The 16,762-nt window shown below is 45.3% G+C and overlaps 1 protein-coding gene across 5 annotated transcripts in view; it reads right to left on the bottom strand.

The window, feature by feature from the left end:
• The window catches only part of LOC128831951 (t-SNARE domain-containing protein 1-like), a 699,719-nt gene that overhangs the window by 489,917 nt on the left and 193,040 nt on the right, over positions 1 to 16,762 (bottom strand). The window lies entirely within an intron of this gene.

Genomic DNA, 16,762 nt, shown 5'->3' with positions numbered 1-16,762 from the left:
ATCTTCAATGTATGTATCCTCACAACAGCCCTGTGAGTAAGGCAAGTAAAACTATCCCCATTTTAGAGATTGGGAACTGAGGCACCAAGTGGCTAAGTGACCTGCCCAAGGTGACACAGACTGTCTCTAGTAGAGTAGGGATTTGAACCCATGTCTTCTAAGCTAGCATCCTAACCACTGGACCATCCTTTCTCTCAGTGAGGTACCGTATACCCTTTGGCAAGTTATTTTACCTCTCTGTGCTGAATAAGAATGGGGATAATACTGACCTATCTCACAACTTCATTAATATTTGTGATCTCAGGTCTTTATATAAAAGTTGCTATAGAAGAGTATTTCTTTAATGGCTTGTCTACATATGCACCAATGCAGCTGAGTCGCTGTAATGCTTAGTGCAGACACTACCTACTTCATCAAAAGAGCTTCTCCCGTCAGCATAGGTATTCGACCTCCCCGAGAAACCCTCCTGTCAACATAGTGCTGTCTACACCAGGAGTTGGATTGATATAATTGTGACGCTTGCTTATACTGACATAAATCTATATCATAGAATATCAGGGTTGGAAGGGACCTCAGGAGGTCATCTAGTCCAACCCCCTGCTCAAAGCAGGACCAATTCCCAACTAAATCATCCCAGCCAGGGCTTTCTCAAGCCTGACCTTAAAAACCTCTAAGGAAGGAGATTCCACCACCTCCCTAGGTAACCCAATCGAGTGCTTCACCATCCTCCTAGTGAAAAAGTTTTTCCTAATATCCAACCTAAACCTCCCCAACTGCAACTTGAGACCATTACTCCTTGTTCTGTCATCAGGTACCACTGAGAACAGTCTAAATCCATCCTCTTTGGAACCCCCTTTCAGGTAGTTGAAAGCAGCTATCAAATCCCCCCTCATTCTTCTCTTATCCAGACTAAACTATCCCAGTTCCCGCAGCCTCTCCTCATAAGTGATGTGCTCCAGCCCTCTAATCATTTTTGTTGCCCTCCACTGGACTCTTTCCAATTTTTCCACATCCTTCTTGTAGTGTGGGGCCCAAAACTGGACACAGTACTCCAGATGAGGCCTCACCAATGTCGAATAGAGGGGAATGATCACGTCCCTCGATCTGCTGGCAATGCCCCTACTTATACAGCCCAAAATGCCGTTAGCCTTCTTGGCAACAAGGGCACACTGTTGACTCATATCCAGCTTCTCATCCACTGTAACCCCTAGGTCCTTTTCTGCAGAACTGCTTCCTAGCCATTCGGTCTCTAGTCTGTAACAGTGCATGGGATTCTTCCGTCCTAAGTGCAGGACTCTGCACTTGTCCTTGTTGAACCTCATCAGGTTTCTTTTGGCCCAATCCTCTAATTTGTCTAGGTCCCTCTGTATCCTATCCCTACCCTCCAGCGTATCTACCACTCCTCCCAGTTTCGTGTCATCTGCAAACTTGCTGAGGGTGCAATCCACGCCATCCTCCAGATCATTAATGAAGATATTGAACAAAACCAGCCCCAGGACCGACCCTTGGGGCACTCCGCTTGATACTGACTGCCAACTAGACATGGACCCATTGATCACTACCCATTGAGCCCAATGATCTACCCAGTTTTCTGTCCACCTTATAGTCCATTCTTCCAGCCCATACTTGTTTAACTTGCTGGCAAGAATACTGTGGGAGACCATATCAATAGCTTTGCTAAAGTGAAGGAATAACATGTTCACTGCTTTCCCCTCATCTACAGAGCCAGTTATCTCGTCACAGACGGCAGTTAGGTTAGTCAGGCATGACTTGCCCTTGGTAAATCCATGCTGACTGTTCCTGATCACTTTCCTCTCCTCTAAGTGCTTCAGAATTGATTCCTTGAGGACCTGCTCCATGGTTTTTCCAGGGACTGAGGTGAGGCTGACTGGCCTGTAGTTCTCCGGATCCTGCTTCTACCCTTTTTTAAAGATGGGCACTACATTAGCCTTTTTCCAGTCATCTGGGACCTCCCCCGATCGCCATGAGTTTTCAAAGATAATGGCCAGTGGCTCTGCCATCACATCTGCCAACTCCTTTAGCACCCTCGGATGCAGCGCATCTGGCCCCATGGACTTGTGCTCGTCCAGTTTTTCTAAATAGTCCCGAACCACTTCTTTCTCCACAGAGGGCTGGTCACCTTCTCTCCATACTGTGCTGCCCAGTGCAGCAGACTGGGAGCTGACCTTGTTTGTGAAGACAGAGGCAAAAAAGTCATTGAGTACATTAGCTTTTTCCACATCCTCTGTTACTAGGTTGCCTCCCTCATTCAGTAAGGGGCCCACACTTTCCTTGACTTTCTTCTTGTTGCTAACATACCCGAAGAATCCCTTCTTGTTACTCTTAACATCTTTTGCTAGCTGCAACTCCAAGTGTGATTTGGCCTTCCTGATTTCACTCCTGCATGCCTGAGCAATATTTTTATACTCTTCCCTCAGACGTATCATTACTCACCCACTAACCTGGATTACCAGCCATAAACAAATTGATTGACTGTCAATTAAAAAACAATAATTTGCATTGATTTTGTTGAGCACTATGGCTAATTACTAAAATGCTATACTAATAACAAAAAATTGCTGGTTTTTACTGACATATGCAAGAGTCACTCAGGAAAAATTTGAACATCCTGTAAATGTGTGGAGGATGGCTCCCAGGTAACCCAGCCGTATGCAGTGCTGAGGGGAACAGACTGTGATGGTCAAATAGAAAAGGGCGTTGGACAGAGGGTAAATGCACTTTTACCTCATACGTCTATACCTGTAACAGCAGCCCCTCTACATCAGGGTTTCTCAAACTTAATTGCACCGTGACTCCCTTCTGACAACAAAAATTACTAAAAGACCCCCAAATGGGGACCAACCCCCATCCTACGGGGTGCCAAAGCTTGAGGGCTTCAGCCCTGGGCAGTGGGGCTTGGACTTTGGCTTCAGCCCCGAGCCCCAGCAAGTTTAACGACAGTACAAGCGAGTGTAGTAAGACAGACGAGAAGTTACTTAGACTGTAGGCTTTCTGGGAAGGAAACAACTTTTTATTCTGTGTTTGTACAGCGCCTGGCACACTGAGGTCCTGACCCATGACTAGGGCCTATAGGTGCTACATCAATACAAATGATGAACGAGTAGCAGTCGTCAGGGGTGAGCGTTCAGATAGTACAGGGGTCAGTGCAGCACAAGAATTCAGAAAGCTGTTCCTCTAACAAAGCATTGTAGTAAGCGTGAAAGCCACTCTGGGAGATGCATGAAGCCCCGATTCTGCAAAACAGCTAACCCCATGCTTAATTTAAGTTGACTTCAACAGGACTACTCATGTATTTAAGTTAAACAAGTGCTTAAGCGTTTGCTAGATTGGGGGCCCAAGTCAGCATTATCTTCTATGTGACTTACAAACACCATCAGAATTGTCACAGGACCAGCAGAAGGGACTTAATGACCACATGGCCATGAAACCAGAACACTGAGGCGCTGCTATTCTGCGCACATGGCCCGTGGTCCCCTGGCTTCTAGCAGGGGTCTCACACAGAACTCCACCTTCCTTGGTATTTGCAGGCCTGTCCTTTGCCCCTTGCACATCTCCTCCCATTCCCTTGCTGTCAAAGGGACAACACCGTGTAACATATCTCAGTGGTTCTCAAAGCCAGTCAGACGCTTGTTCAGGAAAAGCCCCTGGTGGGCCGGGCCGGTTTGTTTACCTGCCGCGTCCACAGGTTCGGCCAATCGCAGCTCCCACTGGCCGCGGTTCGCCGCTCCAGGCCTATGGGGGCTGCGGGAAGCAGCGAGGGCCGAGGGACGTGCTGGTCACCCTTCCTGCAGCCCCCATTGGCCTGGAGCGGTGAACTGCGGCCAGTGGGAGCCGCGACCGGCCGAACCTGCGGACGCGGCAGGTAAACAAACCGGCCCGGCCCGCCAAGGGCTTTCCCTGAACAAGCGGCAGACCGGCTTTGAGAACCACTGACATATCTCACTCCGATACTGCACTGCTGCAAATCTTCCCTTGCTGTGTGATTTTACATGGATGGGGAATACATGGCTCTAAATACTTCACAATCCCTAGGATACTGGTAAATCCCAAGGCATGTTTTTACCATCAGGAGTGAGTGGTCAGTTTCCAAAATCACGGTAAAAGGAGCTATGTGGGAATGGAGGGATGTGAAAAGGAGAGGAAGAGGAGCCAGTGGCAGTGAGAAGAGGCAGGCGTAGTTTGCATATCTCCCATTCCGCAGCATAGCATGCCAAGGCTGGGTAACCTTGTCCACAGGGTTGATGCTGCAGCCAATCATGCAAGGCAATCTTGTGAGTAGGTTTGATGGATTTCTGATGTGTTAAATTTGGCAGTTACAAACCAAGTGTCAGAATAAATAGAAAATCTCGTTCTTGGGGCAGGGGGAACCTGGCACCCGTGCGGGCACGAACTTCATAAACAGCTTAAACAACAAAGAGTCTGGTGGCACCTTAAAGACTAACAGATAAACAGCTTAAGTTTGTCAATGGAAACTTTACCAGTAATTATTCTGCAGCGTGGAATGGTGCATTTAATGGTCCTGAAGTGAAAAAAAAAACAAGCAAATTATTCAATGAACTGAAAACAGCTAATGCACTGGGTCACTAAAGCAGCCACTTTTCACTGTGTTTTATTTCCCTACTGCTGCCGTGACAAGTCCAAAGCACCTGCAGCCCCAACGAGGTGTGTCAGGCAGCAAGTGCCTTGTGTACTCTCACTATTACGTCAGGACCAAATTCAGCCGTTGGTTACGCAGTTCACACTACAATCAGTGTAACTGAGAACAGATAGCTGGCCCATGGAAGGTATAAGCTGTCCATGCAATAGCTTCTTAGGCTCTCAATGAAATAATATGCTGCAGTAATAATAATATTTAAATAGAAATACAGAATCGAGAAATGTCAGGGTGGAAGTGACCTTGAGAGGTCATCGAGTCCAGCCCCTGCTCTGAGACTGGACCAAATAAACTCTGACCATCCCTGGCAGGTGTTTGTCCAACCTGTTCTTAAAAACCTCCAATGTTGGGGACTCCACAGCCTCCCTGGGAAGCCTATTCCAGAGTTTAACCACCTTTAAATTAGAAAGTTTTTCCTAAGATCTAACCTAAATCTCCTTGGCTGCAAATTAAGCCCATTATTTTTGTCCTACCTTCAGCAGACCTGGAGAACAATTGGTTACCATTCTCCTTATCATAATAATAATATATGGAGATATCCTATCTCCTAGAACGGACCTTGAAAGGTCATTGAATCCAGCCCCCTGCCTTCACTAGCAGGACCAAGTACTGATTTTGCCCTAGATCCCTAAGTAGTCCCCTCAAGGATTGAACTCACAACCCTGGGTTTAGCAGGCCAATGCTCCCCCTCTGAGCTATCCCTCCCTCCTTAACAGACCTTAACGGATATGAAGACTGTTATCATGTCCCCCTTCAGTCTTCTTATCAAATATGCCCCGTTTTTTTAACCTTTCCTCAGAGGTGAGGTTTTATAAACCTTTTTATCTTTTTCTTGCTCTCCAATGGACTCTCTCCAGTTTATCCACATCTATCCTAAAGTGCAGCATCTAGAGTTGGACACAGTACTCCAGCTGAGGCCTCACCAGTGTCAAGTACAGTGGGACAGTTACTTCCTGTCTCTCATATCTGGCACTCCTGTTAATATGCCCCAGAATGATATTAGCCTTTTTCACAACTGCATCACACTGCTGACTCATTCAATTTGTGATCCACTATAACCCTCTGATCCGTTTTCAGTAATACTACCCCCTAGCCTGTTATTCCCCATTTTGTAATTCTGCATTTGACTTTTCCTTCCTAATTGAAGTACTCGGCACTGTCTTTATTGAATTTTTATCTGGTTCATTTCAGACTAATTCTCCAATTTGTCAAAGTCATTCTGAATTCTAATCCTGTCCTCCAAAGTGCTCGCAACACCTCCCAGCTTGGCGACATCAACAAATTTGGTAACCACACTCTCCACTCCATTATCCAAGTCATTAATGAAAATACTGACTAGTACCGGACCCAGGACTGACCCCGTTGGACCCAAGATATCCCAGTTGAAAGAGAACCACAGATAGTCTGTACTCAAAGAGTAGTTTTCAACCAGTTGTGCACCCACCTTAGAGTAATTTCATCTAGACCATATTTCCTTAGTTTGCTTATGAGAATGTCATGTGGGACTGGATCAAAAGCCTTTCTTAAAATCAACATCATGTCTACTGCTTCCTCCCTATCCACTAGGTCAGTAACCTTGTTAAAGGACGAAATTAGGCTGGTTTGGCATAATTTGTTCCTGGCAAATCCATGCTGACTATTACTTATTACCTATTATCCTCCAGGCACTTCATAATTGTTTAATAATTTGTTTTAGTATCTTTCCAGGTATCAAAGTTAAGCTGACTGTTCTATAATTTCCCCTTTTTAAAATATGTATTATGTTTGTCCTTCTCCAGTCATACGGGAGCCCACCTGTCCTCCATGAGTTCTCAAAGATAATTGCTAACTGTTTCAAGGTTGCTTCAACTAGTTCCTAAAGTACCCTAGGATAAATTTTATCAGGCCCTGACGACTTGAATACATTCAGCTTATCTAAATATTCTTTAACCTGTTCTTTCCCTATTTTGGCTTCCCCCTCAGCTTTCTTGATGTCATCGGTTATTCGCTCTCCTTCCCCGCTAAGTAGAAGAGCTACATTTTCTGTCATCTTACTCCAAATGTATTTGATGAACTTCTTCTTATTGCCTTTTATGTGCCTTGCTAAATGTAACTCGTTTGTACCTTGGCCTTTCTGATTTTGTCCCTGTGTGTCTGTACCCCTTTTCTTTTCTTTTATACCCCTCACTAGCAATTAGTCCATGTTACCACTTTTTGTAGAATTCCTTTTTGATTTGCAGGTCATTAAAAAGCTCCAGTTGGAGCCATATTGGCCTCTCAATATTCTTCCTGTCTTTCTTTTGCATAAGAATATTTTGCAGTTGTACTTTAATACTGTCTTCTTGAGAAACTGCCAGCTCTCCTGAACCTCTTTACCCCTTAGATTTTCTTCCTATGGGGCCTTATCTACCAGTTCTCCCATTTTGTTAAAGTCTGCTTTTTAAAGTCCATTCTTATTCTGTTTCTGTCACTCCTTCCTTTTCTCAGGCTCATGAAATCTATTTTATGAGTACAAGTCTTACCAGCCTTGCACAGGACCGTCTATCCAAGGATCTCATGGTGCTTTACAATGTCAAGTAAGTATTAATCTCATTTGACAGAGGAAATTAAATAACCAGCCAAGGTTCTTGCCAGTAGTCTGTGGCAGTGTGTGAAATAGAACCCCAGAGCCCCAGTGTCCTATTCTAATCAACTGCTTCTCTACAGTCTGAAAGATCTGATACATTTTTTCTTCCTAAATTATAACCAATTTGTCATTAAAACACAAACTTTTTTTTTTTAAATAAAAACATTTTAACATTATAGGGACAGAATTTCTGCAAAAACATGAGGGCACCCAAACTCTGCTGCACCCTGATTTCCAAGCAGATGCATGCATGTGAAAACCCGGGTTGAGTTGCTGACAGCAGACGCTTTTAAAAGTCTTGCACATGCTGTCTGCCCAGATGTGCAGGGCTCAGTGAGCATCCACTGGAAACCCTACTAGTTTGAAAGATGCTATCTGCTTCCCCAGTTGATAGTGAACTATTCTGGAGCCAAGAACTATCCAAACCAGTGGAAGTATTGGAAGGTACCCAACGTACAGAGAGTGTGACATATGTTACTATGTAGTAAAGAGTCTGTATTAGAAGACGCACATTTTAACTTGCTTAGGAGAAGCTCCCTGTAAACACGGTGACAAAGTTCCTCCTCTACCTTGGTGGGTCCTGCACTTATTGGCGGATTTTCTTGCCTCACAAATTCACTGTGTGGGTCGGGAAACAGCCCAGAGACCTTCCCCTCTGGCAGAAGCCACAGTCCAGGTCAATTCCTCCTGTGTCTGATCAGGAGTTGGGAGGTTTGGGGGGAACCCGGGCCCGCCCTCTACTCTGGGTTCGAGCCCAGGGCCCTGTGGACTGCAGCTGTCTAGAGTGCCTCCTGGTACAGCTGTGTGACAGCTACAACTCCCTGGGCTACTTCCCCACAGCCTCCTCCCAACACCTTCTTTAGCCTCACCACAGGACCTTTCTCCTGGTGTTTGATAATGCTTGTACTCCTTAGTCTTCCAGCAGTATGTCTTCTCACTCTTAGCTCCTAGTGCCTCTTGCGCCCAGCTCCTCACATCCTCACAAACTGAAGTGAGGTCCTTTTTAAACTCAGGTGCCCTGATTAGCTAGCCTGTCCTAATTGATTCTAGCAGTTTCTTAATTGGCTCCAGATGTCTTAATAATCCTGCCTGTTTTAATTGGTTCTAGCAGGTTCCTGATTACTCTAGTGCAGCCCCTGCTCTGGTCACGCAGGCAACAGAAAACTACTCATCCAGTGACCAGTATATTTGCCCTCTACCAGACTCCTGTACCCCACTGGTCTGGGTCTGTCACAACACCTATAAAACTAACTCATTTTCCTCCTTCAAAATCTGCCTTCAACTCTTGCCGTGATGCCTACAAAAAACTTGTCAACAATTAGGCAGCTGGTGTGCTGAGACCACTCCCTATCAAGCTGATAAATGTTGTCCCGTTCCCTGGTGCTCCCATCTGTCTATATGCACCTGTTGTGTCGTCTTATACTTGGATTGTAAACTCTTTGGGGCAGGGACCTCTCTTTGTTCAGTGTTTGTACAGCACATAGGCCAACAGGATCCTGGTCCATGACTAGGACTCCTAGGCAGTTGGATAATAATCAATAATAGTAACTGGGTAAAGCCACCTATGGAATTAGGATTTTACACTATCCGTAGATGAGCACTTGAAAGGAAAGAGAAGCTAATTTTCCATCTCACTAAAGTTTATTTACTACTTTTCTCTGAACTTTGCAGGAACATGGGTGCCCAGAAGCGAACATAAACTCCAGGCATGGCTGCACTAAAACTAGACAGGTGAGAGACCATTACCTGTCTGCTTTGTGACACGGTATTCAATTCCTGAGAATTAACCACTAATCCAAATGGCTCCTTTGCCCCTCTACTACACCTAACTATTGCAATGTAAAATCACTCTCGCTCATCCTAACCCACCTTAAAATTACCATGGCACAGTAAGATAAGTGAAGACCAGAGAAGCACCTTTAAGAATTACCTGGCTTGTGGCATTTTAACAGATGCCATTTGCATTATTTTGACCTCTATGTATTTTTATATGCAGTGGATCTCTGTTCATTTTTCCCCACCGAACAGTAACCCTGGAAGAATGGGTTCACTACAGCAGGGCATATTGTCACACTTTAACAATTCAGGGCTTTACTTCAACTTCACTGTAACAATATTTCATTTCTTCCACATGTACTGCAGGCAGATGACACACCTCCTGTTTGAAAAAATTCCTATCCCGCCAGGATCATTTCAGTCTTTCAGTCTTTCCAGGCAGAGAAGCTGAGTTCTGCACATTTTAACAGTGAATCTTCACTAGTGCACATCCACACCACCTTTGACTTTTGTGTGCAACTTCTGGTGCACAATTGCAAGTTGGACATGCACGAAAGTGCACTTTTGGAAATTCAGTTTCATCTGAGTCTTTGGGATGAGACCTTAGAAATAAGGACCCTGTCTGTTCTGTGTGGGCAGTTTATAAGAGTACAGGAATATGTCCCAGCGTATTAGCCAAAGATATGTCATTATTATGCCACCTGCTTTGCCTCAGTTTGTTGCCATCCTCCACCCCAGAAGTGGCTGCATTTCAGTAATATCATGTGTGAGTATACTTTGTAAAGCATGCTGGGATCCTTCCGGATAAAAGGTGCTATATGTCATAAATGAAAAATGCTCTGAATAATCTGAACATTTTTATTTGGCTTTTTTTTTTCTCCAACAAAGATATTTTTGGGCCCCAAAACCTCCATAAATTTGGGTCCGAGATCCATTCCAAAATTATAGCAAAAGGAATCCATAAATCTTTCTAAATAGTTTGGCTAAAAAAGGGCAAAGCCTGTGCAATCCAAGACCTTGTTATCAGATTTTTTCCATGAGCAGCAACATTCTAATCATTATAATTCCATTCGTCATCGTGTCAGCTCAAGAAGGCTTTTTCCTCACTTCCAAATAATGTATCTTCTCTTGCTAGGTGAGTACATGAGGATCTAGGATCAAGAAGGCTTTTTCCTCACTTCCAAATAATGTATCTTCTCTTGCTAGGTGAGTACATGAGGATCTAGCACAGAGGAAAAGGAGCCAAGAAGTACTGGAAATACAACTGGGCAAGGGACTTTTTCAACACTTTTTTTTTTGGTTGCCCCTTTCATTGATCTCCAAAATAAACTCTTGGAAGATAAACATTTCTTCCTGAATGCTCTTCTTCCTTCGTGGTGCATATCTTGTTATAGAGTCTCAACATCCACAGCTCAGAGCTGGACACAATAGTTTCTTGGCATATGATTATCATGCCAGGCACGTTAGTTTGTTATGGTAGCCATACCTGAGAGCGCTGCACCACACTGCTTGTTATTGCATGGTAAGGCCCATAAGAATAGGGTCTCACAATTCATGGTTCTGTTTTTTTGTTTGCACATCACTCCTGTTAGAAGTGTTAGTAATAATGTAGGATTCCGGTCTGTATATTCGCCGGAGATAGAATTTGGGATCTTGTTTGCCCACTTCAGTTTTGATACTTTTATATTCTTACTAATATGTGTGAACAAAGACACTTTGTGTTGCTTCTGCCTAGCCAGATGGGTTTGTTAGTACAATGGGAACATATAAGAACAACTACAGTGTTACTGGGTATGATGGGAGAATAATATACGAGCATACACTTGAAGACTGCCTCAACTCCTATCTCAAGGCAAGGTCAAGCAACAGACAGGAGGGGCAAGGGGGAGATGGTATAAGAAACACTAAGGCCAAAGAAATGCCTGTCCCTGACTGAAATAAACCTCACTCCTTACCCCCTCATGGAATACAAAAGAGGGGAGATGAAGAACCCAGACTCCCGACCCTCCAACAGGGCCAATCAGAGGGGGGGCCAGGAGGGCCATTTGGCCTGGGTCTCAACCTCAAAGCTCAAAGGAATTGCTTCAAGAAATACTCAAACTTGGACTCTCTGGGGTGTTTCCTAATATCACAATTGCATTGTGTATTTTTGTCAGTTTGCCTGCATCAGTGGCTTCAGGTGAACACAGCTTCAATGTGTTGACGCAGGTAAAGAACTATCATCGTTCAACTGTGGGACAAGAGCGTTTGAATGGGCTCGCCATGCTTAATATCAACTGTGACATTGCACGAAAGCTAGATTTTTCCTCAATAATTAGTGCATTTGCACAGGAAAAGGCTAGAAAAGCGTTTATTAAATTAAAAAATATTCAAATTGCGTCTCACTCTTTTTTGGGTGCCTTATTTTGTTTTCATGTGTCGTCGTTTTTTTTATTTTTATTATGGCTAGGGGCCTCAAAAGCTGGAAGTAGCCCAGGCCTCTGGACCGCTGAGAGTGTCTGCCCACCATAACAAAACACGACCATAAATTGTACGAGGTGGGACCAAAGGCATGCACTACAGGTAAATGTATGCCTGCTAAGAAGGGGGGTGGACAGGACACTGGGAAACAAGGCTCATGAGACCTATGGATATGCTTGCTTAAAACTAACCCCAATAAACATTGCATTGCCTGCACTTCGGATTTCCAGTCTTCTACTTTCTGTCTGCGTGACAAAAACCAGGGGAGGGGGTAAAGGAAAAGCCCCCTAACAACTACCGGGCTGCACACCTTGGTTTGTCATTGTTGGATTGTTACTGAATAAGGGGGTGCTGGCACCCATTTGTTAAATATAGAGTAAAGAACATTATTTTCAAGAACACACATATATCCGTCAAGGATTATATTCACCCGGCAAACAGATTTATGTCAAGTATCAGAGGGGTAGCCGTGTTAGTCTGAATCTGTAAAAAGTAACAGAGGGTTCTGTGGCACCTTTAAGACTAACAGACCTGTTAGTCTTAAAGGTGCCACAGGACCCTCTGTTACTTTTTACAGATTTATGTCGGAGACGAAAGGAGGCCATACCCCTTTATTCTGACCCCACTGTAGGGTTTCTACCCTGAGCAGGTTTTCTCATTAACTCAGTAATCCATCTCAGGAGAGAGTGGAGACAGAATATGGGTTTCCAAATCAGCCTCCCTTGACATTTAATTCACAACAATATTTGGGAATCCTACAATGAAAGACAGCCCACAGGTGTCACTCACTCTGTCAGGATTAAAGGGCAAAGAACACGGCAGAGGCTCCAATGACACTGAAGCACAGAGATGAGATGCAAAGAAGACAAAAAGGTTCTCCAGGCCAACCCACCCGCTCCGCAGCTAGTACAGAACTGCCCCCCGCTGCATCTTCTAGTGCGCCGGCTAGTCCTTGTCCAGATGTCCCCGAGCAACAGGGCCCCCAGTCTCATCTTATTAACTTCTATTTATACCCCTTTCTGCCCTCCCCTCCCCCAAACACACACTCCCTTGCACAGCCAAAAACAAGGAGATTTGCAAAGTAATTATTAATACTTATTGTAGTACAACGAATAATCATTTGGAATTCTCACATGGAAGGCACAGTAAGAGGGCAAACTGCTCAACAGACATGACCAAACCAAGGCAACATCCCTCTCAGATAGGCTGATGATGTCCACTTATACAGATGAGGAAACAAAGGCAGTAACAGAACCCAAGACTCCTCGCTCAGGTTCTGAACAAACGAGACCAAGGCTCTTCCTGCCCCCATTCTTAAATTTTGGAAAGCTCCTATGTAGCACTGAACAAGCCTCAAGGCCCAGGAGAGAAGAAGTAATCAACAAGCCAGAGAGACAGGCAATCCCTTGATTTTCAAAAGCCAACCAAGTACGCTCACTACTGAGCAACTGGAAGATTCACTTGCACTTGCCTGAAAAATAAACCTGCCAGTCTTCTTTGATCTGTACATGAACACAGCCTGAGAACAGCAGGAGGGATGGACTCAGTGTCAAAGCTTTGTGCACCAGATAACACCTTACAAAGACTCCACACTAACCTAGCCCTGCGTTCTGGGCTTCTGCTGTCACTGTTCTTTGGCTTCCCAGAATACCCCATTCTGCTTCACTTCCAGAGAATTCATCCTTCCAGGAGCAATTGCTTATAACTGACAACTTGAATTTGGCTCAGGACTTAAAATTCTGTTTAAAAAAAAAAAAAAAGCCAAAACTCATAAGAAAACCAAAACCCAACAGAAACATTTCCATTTTTTATTTCCCTTCTCGTGGCAACACCTGATTGGACACAAGGAAACATTCCTTCTGGAACATTTGCAGCCCATTTGCAAAGTGCTAGCACAAAGCCTTTACCATGGTGCATAGGCTTCGTGCTGGCCCTCTGCACAGGGGTGAATTTCACACTAAATCAACCAGCACAAACTGTGACAAGCAAATGGGGTTTATAAAACCCCTCTGTCACTAATTATATATAAGTGACCAAAGCAGAAGGAAAGACAATTCGCTAGTTTAATATGGATGATTTTTAAACTGATGTCGTCCCTAGAATAAAATATGCAGACTTTAAAACTCCAAAAAGCACCTCTCTAGGTCCGTTTTTGAGCCCTCTTCCTGGAACATCTGAGTGTTTCCACCCATTGTATAGCAATGTAACAAAGTAGTTTGGTCTCCTGCTAAGATGGCAAACGTCAGCCCTCCAATGGTGCTGAAGATGCACAATGAAAGCAAAGTTACATAGGGGGCGTGTGCACTGAGATTAGGATGGGCTTGGGACAGGCTGGGCCCTCCTCCTTCCTCTTTGCCAAGCCTATCGCAGCTCCTCTAGGGGTGTGGATCTTTCCTTGAATCACAGCCTCTCCATGTTGCTCTAGTCCAGGGGTGGCCAACCTGTGGCTCCGGAGCCACATGCGACTCTTCAGAAGTTAACATGCGGCTCCTCGTACAGGCACCGACTCCGGGCTGGAGCTACAGGCGCCAACTTTCCAATGTGCCGGGCGGTGCTCACTGCTCAACCCCTGGCTCTGCCACAGGCCCTGCCCCCACTCCACCCCTTCCTGCCCCCTCCCCTGAGCCTGCAGTGCCCTCGCTCCTCCCCCTCTCTCCCAGAGCCTCCTGCACACCACGAAAGAGCTGATCGGGAGGTGCGGGGAGGGAGAGGGAGGACTGATCCTGTGAGTGAGAGGTGCTGGGGACGGGGGAGCTGATTGGGGGCTGCTGATGTATTACTGTGGCTCTTTGGCAATGTACATTGGTAAATTCTGGCTCCTTCTCAGGCTCAGGTTGGCCACCCCTGCTCTAGGACCACCAGGTGGACTATCCACTAGGATACCCCACTCTGCACACATGGGAACGCACCAAGGAATCAGCTCCCACTCACTGTGAGTGGAGAGAAACCAGCCTTGCCATCAGTAATGCTGTAGACCACCCAATGCTCCTGCCCACTGCTCTCTCCAGGTTTCCACAGCTCACTCATTACCGTGGTATCTGAGCAAAACAGAGTCCACCACTCCCCTCCTCCCCCCCCGCCCCGCAATACCCTATCGGGAGCAACATTTCCTATAACTGTCTGCCTCAGAGGAGGGCAGGCACAAGAACAAACTCTTTCAGAAAGCTAAAGCACGAGGGCGCAGTCATTAGCTCCCCTTTGTGTTATGATAGTTGTATTATGAGTTTGCTTGTATAAAGCGCAGCCTCGCACTGTGCATTAGAGGCCATTTAAAACATACAGGTTGACATCTGGACGCTTTGCCTCTTTTTACTTTATCATTTCCAAAGCCCCCCAGGAAAGAAGGGGGTGGGAGGACAGGGAGCTTTGGTTACAAAAAAAAAGTGCAGCCATTTGCTAAATGTTATTTCTGGGTTTGCATGTATTTACCGAGTGACTCTCTGTTCCCACTGCTGTCATGTAATAGCACACTGCACAGATTAGATGCAGCATCCCCGTGAGTTAATGTACCCACAGTGAACGCATCATGCCCAGTTTCCCTCTGCACATCATTCCAATTGTAAATACACCTGGAAGACAGGAACAGAATCCCATGTCTGCCAGTGAAATGCTCTATCTCCAGTCCCCGCAAACGCCTCTAAAAACACTGCAAGCAAAAGACCCCAGCTCAACTTATATGGTAAACAATGTCGTACACGAAATTCGTGCCCATGGTAGGTCATGTTGTATGCACTAGTTCAATGACCGATACATGAATCAAACCCAACAGAATGAGCCACCATGCAACGTGCAAAAGCAAGCATCATAACATGCAACACAGTAACTCGATCACGCCTCAAGACTGAGGACACGGTGAAAACTGATCAGTCCCCAGCATTCGCCACACATCCTATTATATTAGAACAAGGCAGACATCCAATGATATTACAGAGCTGGAACTACAGAATCACAAAAATATTTCTTCACCTAGACGACAAGCCAACCTGGGGAACTCACTGTTGCAAGATATTACTGAATTAAATATTGTCTCTGGAGCTAAATAAGATTGAGACCATTGTCAACATCAGTAGCAGTGCAAATTAAGAGCCCAACTGTGCAATCCTTAAGGGCTTGTCTACACAGTACAGCAATGCGCGCTATCGTGATGTGATTTCTAAAGCACACTAACGTATTGCACTTTAATTGGAATAGCAGTATGTTACTGTTCAAGAAAGATGAATTCAAACTGGAACAGGTGGTAGGAAGTGCTACTAGGATGATCAGGGGAATGGAGGGCCTATTTTATGAGGGGAGACTGGAGAAGCTAGGCTTGTTTAGCCTAGCAAAAAGAAGACTGAGAGGGGATATGTTTGTTCTCCATAAATACATCAAGGGGGTAAACACCAGGGAGAGTGAAGAGCTATTTAAACTGAAGGACAATGCTGGCACAAGCACAAATGGGGATAAACTGCCAGGAATAAATTCAGGCTGGAAATTAGAAGAAGATTTCTAACTATCAGAGGGGTGAGGTTCTGGAACAGCTTCCCAATAGGAGCCATGAGTCCAAACAACTTAATCAGAGAGAGCTGACCAAATTCATGAGTGCCATTGTATCACAAGACTGCTTGTGATGATAGGAGACAGAGCTCAGCACACAGCCCTGGGGATCACTTCCTGTTTGTGTCTTATATTACTAAAAGCTCATGTTTCAAGGATTCAGACAGTCAACCTGCAAGGGTCAGGAAGAGATTTCTCCCCTGCTCTCCTGCAATGTATTCTGGGTGAGTTTTTGGTCCCCTTTCGTTGAAGCATCAGGGATGCAGATGGCGAGAGATGAGACACTGGACAGGGTGGACCAGGGCTGTGAGGTGACACTGAGCATTCTCTCTCTCTCGCAGGTGCTTGGCTGGCTGGCTGGTTCTTGCTCATATGGTCAGGGTCTAACCGATCACCATATGTGGGATAGGGAAATAAATTTTCCCCTGGGTCAAACTGACAGTGACCTTGTGGGTTTTTCACCTTCCTCTACAGCATGAGAGTGCAGGTCTCTTGCCAGGATTATCTGGATATATCTCACTTCATCATTGTCCTGCCACTGCAGGGGCCTCAAATACCGGTGCACCTCTGTCCTTCCTAGCTCTGCCTGTGGCACATAATAGTCTTGTCTCCTGTGGGCTGTAATACTTGGGTCTAATTTATGTTATTGGGTTTAGTGTGCGGGTGCTGGGTGGTGCTGATGGCCTGGGAGAGACCAGAGGTCAGACTAG

This window comes from Malaclemys terrapin, chromosome 2 (genome assembly GCF_027887155.1).
Source record: "Malaclemys terrapin pileata isolate rMalTer1 chromosome 2, rMalTer1.hap1, whole genome shotgun sequence".
NCBI classification, from domain to species: Eukaryota; Metazoa; Chordata; order Testudines; family Emydidae; genus Malaclemys; species Malaclemys terrapin.
Note: the sequence above shows the minus strand (reverse complement) of the source record. Positions and strands in the feature narration are given on the sequence as shown.